The sequence below is a fragment of the Clinocottus analis genome, unplaced genomic scaffold, assembly GCF_023055335.1.
Source record: "Clinocottus analis isolate CAN_PGR_092001 unplaced genomic scaffold, fCliAna1.0.p SCAF_1, whole genome shotgun sequence".
Lineage (NCBI taxonomy): Eukaryota > Metazoa > Chordata > Actinopteri > Perciformes > Cottidae > Clinocottus > Clinocottus analis.
In genome coordinates this window covers 8,466,878-8,475,000 of record NW_027175820.1, presented here as the reverse complement: position 1 = coordinate 8,475,000, position 8,123 = coordinate 8,466,878, and the positions used below count along the sequence as shown (strand labels likewise).

The window sequence follows — 8,123 nt, the reverse complement described above, 5'->3', positions numbered from 1 at the left end:
ACACACACACACACGTAATGTCCTCATACAGATCACAAACATATGTCACTAAATTATCGCTCACTATATGCTGTGAAGCCTTGACAACATAAGATGAGTCGTATCTGAGTCAGACAAAAGATGGCGAGATTTAAAAGCAACATGAAGCTCTAAATGATTGTAAACACACTTTCATTCACCAGGTTTATGCTATGGCTCAAAGGGAGAGGGGGGGGACAGTGTTTTCACATTACACTTTTTTTAAGAGTGCAGTGTTGGCTTCTGGGTGGGTGGGGGGGAGGATAGGATATGCTCGCTGACATAGAGACAAGGGAGAGAAAGGAGGAGAGAAAGAGAAGGGGAATGAGGGAGGTCAGCGCCCCCGGTCTCAGATAAAGGCCCTCTCCCTCCCTTCTGCCTCGGCTTTCGAAGCCCCTGCCAGGATCGAGAGGCGTCTCACGTTACAGCTGTCTCTCAGTGTCATCGTTCAGAAAGAGAGAGAGAGAGAGAGAGCACAAGCGCCAGGGAGCGAGAGACAGACAAGAGGGTGAGAGAGACAGACAGACAGAGAGAGGGGGAAAAGCGGGACAATGCCAAAGACCGAGCAGGGCTAGGCTTTTCATAACAGGACAAGAGGGAAAACAACGACAGCAGCAGGTTCGACTGGGTGAGGAGGAAGCAACGGCGGTTTGGCTGCCTGGTAGTGCTTTTCAATAAGTAAAGTCAGTGCAACATCCCTTTCCACTACAATGTGGGGGAGCGTTTCAAAATCGCTGCAATGTGCTTTGACCTTTTCAAGACAAATTATTTCAAAGTGTAGTGTGTGAACGGGGCTAGTCAGATCATTTCCTCCACACCATCTGGGACTGAGGGGACACTTAGAAGAGAAGAGAAAGGGTGAATAAATGTTTCAATACCTTGTTTTGTGTGCAGTGAGAACACACAGAGAGAGAGAGAGAGAGAGAGAGAGAGAGAGCGAGAGAGAGAGAGAGAGAGAGAGAGAGAGAGAGCGAGGGAGAGGGAGAGGGAGAGGGAGAGAGAGAGAGAGAGAGAGAGAGAGAGAGAGAGAGGGACATGGCGACGGCTGTAAGACTGCGTGCTGCAGGGCTTCTGTGGATTAGACGGCGTTGAGTCGCCTGTCCACACATGAGTATCCATTTTTAACGTCAAAATGCTAAAAACAGCAGCTAGTCCCAAGTCCAGTAATGACTAATCCTGCTAGCGTTTCAGTCTGCGCTGCTAACAAGGTGAGGCCGTGTAGGTCAGCACTAGTTAAATTTAGATTGAATGCTTATCTCTTCTATCTTTTCTGTAACTTTTTTCTTCTCAAACTAAATAAAGGATGCCCATGAACTCCAGATAAAAACTTTATGAACGGGAAGTGTTCTGTCTATGCAATTTATCACTCCAAAAACAGTAGCACTTACACAGCCAACACAGCAAAGGCTGATTGTACTGGTGTGCTTTACATAAAACATTGTTCTGAGCAAACACACGTATAGCTACTGCACAGCTCCAAACTGCTCTCCTATTTGTTTCCCATCCTTGTCATTTCTCATGCCGCTCTGTAGGAGTTAAATATTTAAAATTCTGGCTTAGCTTGGAGCGGGCTTTGCCAGCGCAGCTAAAATAAAAAAAGCCTTTGTGGCAGGAGTGACCAGATTTTAAATGCTGAAGAAGATCAATAAATGGGGGCTGTCGAGGCGCAATCTCATGCATTTGTGCGTGTATGTGTGTGTCCTGTCCCTAGGCGTAAACGTTCTGACAGCAAGTGTTTGTGTGTGTGTGTGTGTGTGTGTGTGTGTGTGTGTGTGTGTGTGTGTGTGTGTGTGTGTGTGTAGATGTTTGTGTCTATGTCAACACCCAACAAGGCTCACAGCTCCCCTGCCTGCTACAAGCTATTCTATAGTATCATCAAGAGCCCCACTGACCCAGAAGGCACACCAGTAGAGAAACCAATACCATCCCTGTCTTCACATCCGAAAACCTTCTTCCTATTTCTTTTCCATTCCCAGTACCCTTTTTTCCATACGAACGCAGCCAACACAGGAGAATTGTGGAGAAAAGTGTAAATACAGGCCCCCTGCTACAGATTGAAAACGTCAGGGTGGGGTAAACATCAAATAGCAGGTTTTCCAGACCTCGTTTCCATAATCAAGTTCCTCCTGAAACAAAACGATGGACCCTCGACGATATGGACAGGGATTGTGGAGACGGCGGGGGGAATGACAGGAAACACTTTCTTTGTTTTTTCTTCGGAAAAAACATCATGTTTATGCTGTTCCAACCCAGCCTGTTTCAGTTAATGTTTAGAGTCCCAATTTCATGAAGCCGAATAACACTCATGTTATTTTATTTTAAGAGAAGAAATCCTTTCATTATGTTGCCATACCTTTTTTTTTTTTGTTCCTTGTCGCCCCTGGTTTTTGTAGAGACCACATTAAATGGATGCTTTCAGCTTACGTGAAGTGATAGACCATCTTCTTTCCCACATGATTGTGTGATGCAGGCAAACAGCAAATTATGCAGACTCGTACGCACGCTGTTCCACGGATGCACAAGACAAGAAGTACATCTGTATTTTCGCCCTCCACGCTAATGTTGGATAACAAAAACAACCTTGAAGTGGAAAAATCATCGGGACCTTTTGAGACTTCATTAAAAGAAACTAGCCTGGACTTTCCAAACAAGGCATCCCTTTGGAGGGGAAAATCAACCTTTGCACCTTGCTGGTGGAAAAAAAAACAGGCATCCAAACGAGACAGAGCGAGCACAAACAACCTTGACTTTCATCAAGGAAATTCTCACATTGAATGATAAATAGAGGCCCAGGGGACGAGGAGCGAAGAAGCAGCTTATCGCCTTTCCCTCCCAAATTTGGCCGCTCTGTCTCCTGTCTCCTGAAAGTCAACGCGGGGGTGACCCACTTGCACTTTACACTGTTTATTGTTTGGTAATTAATCCACCGTATGTAATCCACGCAGAAATGTACAGACAACTAAAACGGGTGTTGATTTGTTTAGTCTTAACTAACAGTTGAGATTGTTCATTTGTTACAACAGGGGGGCTTATGTGTCCTATCTCATTAGCTCGGCTTTTCAAAACACAGATGCATTTCTCATTATGCGGACGCGCGGGGAGACAGTTCTGCTCAAATCCAAGCTGAATATATAAAGAAGCTCGTATTAAAAAAGCGTCCGTCACCGAGCATGCACTTTAGACAATGATTTTGTACCCTGATGATTATCGGGACATCCAGCAAACCTGTGGCATTACCAAAATAGCAAGGTAACAGAAGGTTAGGTAGATGATCTGAGAGCTAACTAACTTTCCTGCTGAGAAGACATTAACCTGCGAGGCCATGTAAACACGTATCAATACGCGAGCTGCACGTAACAACACAGACATGGCAACAGTGGGGCCAAGACAGACGCACAGCAGCAGCGCCAATTTGATCTGTAACAATAAGAGGCATAATCAGTCTAATGCCTGTAAGCTTGTAGGGCTTTCGCTAAAATGTGTCTTCTTCTTGAAGGACCATTACCTCTTATAGGATTAATGTTGACTTGAAAAAACATCTGTTTCAAGTCTCCGTTTCTTGGTGCATTATTTCATTTGTCATTTCCTCTGCGTGTATGAACATTTATATGTGAATGGCTGACCGATGGACGGTCGGCGGGGGACGAGGAATTATGATCAAGAGTCTGCGTAACATTTGTTCCTGAATCATTTGGTTAAGACGGAGCAGACCTCTACTTCATTTCTGAATTTCTCAGCTCTGTGTCAGCGCAAGCATGCAGAGATTTGACAGGACTCCCAGATGGCCATTATTATCAATAGACTGTTTGTAGGTCTAATTAATCTCTGACTAAATACAAAATAATTATAAAAATGGCATGGGATATTAAGGATAGGAGTTATACACAGACTATATATAGCACTAATATGACAAAAAAAAAGTAAATTAGACTTTCATGAGTGTTGTGCTGCAAGAGTTATTATGTATATCCTGTCACAGAAACACAGCATTGTGGTTCAGGGTCAAGTCCGTGATTGGCTTGATTAGCAGCAAATTTACACTGTTTAAATATTACTTTAAATGTACTATTATTCATAACTTAGCGTTTCCAAGTTTGCTACCGCTGATAACAATTTGGACGCTTACATGTGAGTTTAAAGTAACCTGTTCCATAAGTGTGATGCTGCACAGATGCCAACTCTTCTCAAAACACTGTTTTATTAATTCATGTCCTAATTGAATATCACTAAAAGTTCAGATTGTTCAACTTTTAGTGCAATCAGTCAAGGGGATTGCCACACTTTTGGTATCGCATTTTGTCATTTACTCTTTTTTTATGCAGCGGGTAAACCTTTAAGTGGCGACACTAAGTGGAAACGAGTTTTGGTTGACATAAAGACTGAGCGCTACCTAATTGTAACAAAAGTCAACGATTATGATAAAGTGTTAGTGAGTGTAATGTAACAGAAACGGTGTGTTATAACATAAATAAAGTAAACACTCATAATGCATGTGTATTTGACAGACAAATCAGTCATATATGCCTGATAGCTTCATTTTGTGATACCCCTCTCAGTGCAGAGTGACATTGCAACACGCTGATGACTTAATCGATATGTACACATTGTGCACACTGAAATCTCACTTCACTTAATTTACAACAGAACACAAACTATGGGTTTCCTCCACAGAGGAAAAAAGATAGCCCCATATTCAATAGTAAAGGATTATAGAGAATATAGCCATGTGTGCACATGGGATTGTCTTCTCAAAAGCTGTCCAAGTTCTGTCAGATTCAGCACCCCCAGACACAGAGCTCGTGAACCTAATTTCACCTAATCAGCTTAGTCAATAGCAACCGTTTGCTGTGACTTTGGTAGACATGCAAATAGGGCTTAACTATGTCTATCCTTAATTCCTGAATGTTCAAGTCAAGCGGAAGTCCTCCTTTATCTCTTCAAAAACAACAGTTCCAATTTGAGAGAGAGGGAGAGAGAGAGAGAGAGAGAGAGAGAGAGAGAGAGAGAGAGAGGGGGGGGGGGGGGGGAATAAAACTCAAGCCTAGAGTTGATTTTTTTATGATTTTTTTGGGGCCTGGCAAGAAGAGACATCTCTGATTTGAGTGTGCTTGAGGTAGCACAGTGTGCTTTCATTTCAAACCAATATGGCAAACAAACTCTGACAGATTTGTTCCCCTTTCTTTACTTTTGCTTTTCTCACTCTTCTCTCTCTCTCTCGAATTATGAGGAAACACGTTGCACAAATATATTAGCATGTCTTGGTTGGTTTGAAACTGCAACTCACACACGCACGCACACACACACTCGCACACACGCACGCACACACAAACACGAAGACAACGCATTCTCAAACAAATCTGCACAGAAATGACGGCAACAAGAGATAGTTATAATAGTGGTGGAAAACTGCGAGACACTGTTCCGTTTCAATTCACTGATACCACTAATGGCTTCTTAGCAGCTCCATGAAATCAAGCAGCTGTCATGTCGATGCATCAGCAGCGAGAGGAGGGAGAGCCATCCCCATAAGGACAGAGGCACCGCGCCTTCATGTTTGGCTAAACATCTGCTCCTCTGCACTCCAGCTTTGCAGCAATAAACGGGCAAACAAAAGAGGTGGGAGGTGAAATGATCAGATTTTCCATTTCAAAGCATTTGTTCGGCGTGTTTTCTTTCCCCCCTCACCCTGTCCTCTTTCCTGCACCGCTTTACAGGACATGGGGGAAGAAAGTGGGATCAAGTTTTAACTGTGAGGGACAGAGCAAATGCAAGGAGCTAAAATAACACCTTTTTTGCGAGACAGGTGACAGAAATTAAACAAGGTCACCGTTTTTTCGAGAGTCCCCCATCTGCACGGCTGCCAACCAGTGTTTTGGCTCCAGTCAGGGGTGATTAAAACGGTGTTTGTGCAATGGCGAGAGATGCATGTGCGAGTGTGCATGTCTTAAACATGTCAGTCAGGGAATCTATCATTCATACATCCATTCAACTCATGTGTAAACAACACAAGTGCACCAATAAAGGTTTCTTTAAAAGGGCAATGAATACCTTTTTAATCACATAATTATTTCCAACAACTCCGCGATTCAAAGGATGTCTAATCACTTGTTATTTGGCAGTGGCATCCAGTTGCATTTCATTTGGACTGTTATTCTCCTAATGGGATTCCTGGTAATTAATATCCTTCCTTCCTTTCCTCCTTTTTTCTTTCCTTCATTCATTCATGTTCAGTGTCAAAGACAAACATAAGGCAGCACCGAGTAAACTTTCAAATCTCATTTAGCAACATATTGGCTACAAAACAAATAGCACAAATGCTTTCGTTAAATTGCGGCTGTACCACCATGTCCACCTGTCTCTCTCCAAAAGCCCGATCCTGACATGTAACACTACGTCACTTTAAATTTGCTTTTTAAAGCAAAACGTCTCGAGCACGAACACAAACCCTCCTCTTCAGAAAAAAAACTGCCTTCAAATCATCGCTGACAATCTATTAACCACCTTCATTTTACCCATAAAAACCACAAATCTTCCGTCTCGCGGTTTATTTATCTAGTCTCAAACTTTGGTAAAAACTTGCAACAAAAAAAAACGTGGATCCATTTCCTTTTAAAGTAGCCCGTGTGTTTGTGTGACAGAGATAGTTAGTGTGTGTGTGTGTGTGGGGGGGGGGGGGGGGGGGGCGGTAGGTAGGGGTGCTTAGGGGACGAATTTAAAATAACCAAGATGGCGAGAGGCTTGTTGTTTTGGAAGGGGCAGAAAAAATGGAGGATATTGTAATATACACAAAGGGATAAATTTCAACAACCCAGCCAAGCGGCTGCTAGCTCCCCTGCACGCCTCTCGGTTTGAGGAAGCGACCGCGAGAGCAGCTCCGCGGCGGGCTGGCCAGCAAGAGGACGAGCGACGAGGAAAGCTCTCAAACTCTCTGCGGGGAAACATACGAATAAAACAGCTCACGTCCAAACTTAATCCGAACCGAAAGAGAGATATTTATGTATTTGTCGCTAATTGTTTTATTTTCGCGTCGAGGGACTATTAAACTGGACGCATTTTTTTTTTTTAACGGACGAGGACCAACGGCGGTCCAGCGCCTCTCGCGTGCGAGTCAACATTCTTCTTCACGGTGAACATCCAGCCCCGAGATAAACGCGACCAAAACCGCCAATCACACGGTTGATAAAAAGGCAGAACAGACAACAGCATAAACCCCGACAAAAGTTTCAATTCTTAACATTTTAACAAGTTACCAAATGGCCCAAGTGAGAAGAGGAAAAAAGGGAGAGAGGGACACAAAGACGATTCCCACTATCAGGTCACCACTCAGAAGAGGAGGAAGGACGAAGAAGAAGAGAAAAAAACACTTCGTTTTCTGTATTAAAGAGCACGGAAAACAACTTTACACGTTCGACCAAATGTACCGCTACCGAAAACACCGACTGGATGAATTACAGCGGAACACGAGCAACTATCTATTAACCAGTTTACACAAGCTGGGAGAGAGAAAAAGAAAGAAGAGAAGCGAAGAAAGTAGAGACGAAGCTCGAGCTCTCCGCAGCCCGTCGCTCGCGCTGTGATGAGGGGAAAACAGCGTCAGTGAAATAAAACACTTACCTTTTTTTAGTTTCGGCACTTTACTTATTTCCAACGTGGGCTTTTAGTTCAACTGTCACTTCGGGTTCGGTCTTCTTCGCGACTCTTTTTTTCCTTGGTCGGTTTTGGTTATGAAAGAGAGGTCGGGGACGAATGATAAAGAAGGGAATTGGGCAGTAATTGAGTCTCGGTGTGTGAGTGAGTGTGTGCGTGAGTGTGTGTGTTAGTTACTAACAGCAGATTGAAGGAGACTCTTCTCAAGGTTTATTCAGCTCCACTTCAAGGAACCGACCTGACGTCAGCTCACTACTGCCACACAAAGAAAACTTATTATTTGTGCAGCGGCCGTAGTCGACGAGGGATACAGTTATTGACCGTTATTACTTTAAATGCGACATTGTCATTAGGGATGCAGCGGTATAACTTTATTTATCTTGTCGTTGGGGGCGTCTTAAACACCGACCTATGGCGATTATCGACCACTAGTGTAAACAAATAACGGAATAAATAGG

General features: G+C 43.6%; 1 protein-coding gene across 20 annotated transcripts in view; it reads right to left on the bottom strand.

Annotated features, from left to right (window-relative positions):
- The window catches only part of baz2ba (bromodomain adjacent to zinc finger domain, 2Ba), a 65,028-nt gene extending 57,156 nt beyond the window's left edge, over positions 1-7,872 (bottom strand). For 18 of the 20 annotated variants that reach the window (XM_068579184.1, XM_068579201.1, XM_068579244.1 and 15 more), the window contains exon 1: positions 7,633-7,871. The gene's annotated coding sequence lies outside the window, so the exon portion shown is untranslated. Of the gene's footprint in view, positions 1-7,632 lie in introns of all 20 variants that reach the window. The other 2 variants (XM_068579193.1, XM_068579260.1) reach the window with 1 other exon arrangement.
- Positions 7,873-8,123: the final 251 nt, after the last annotated feature.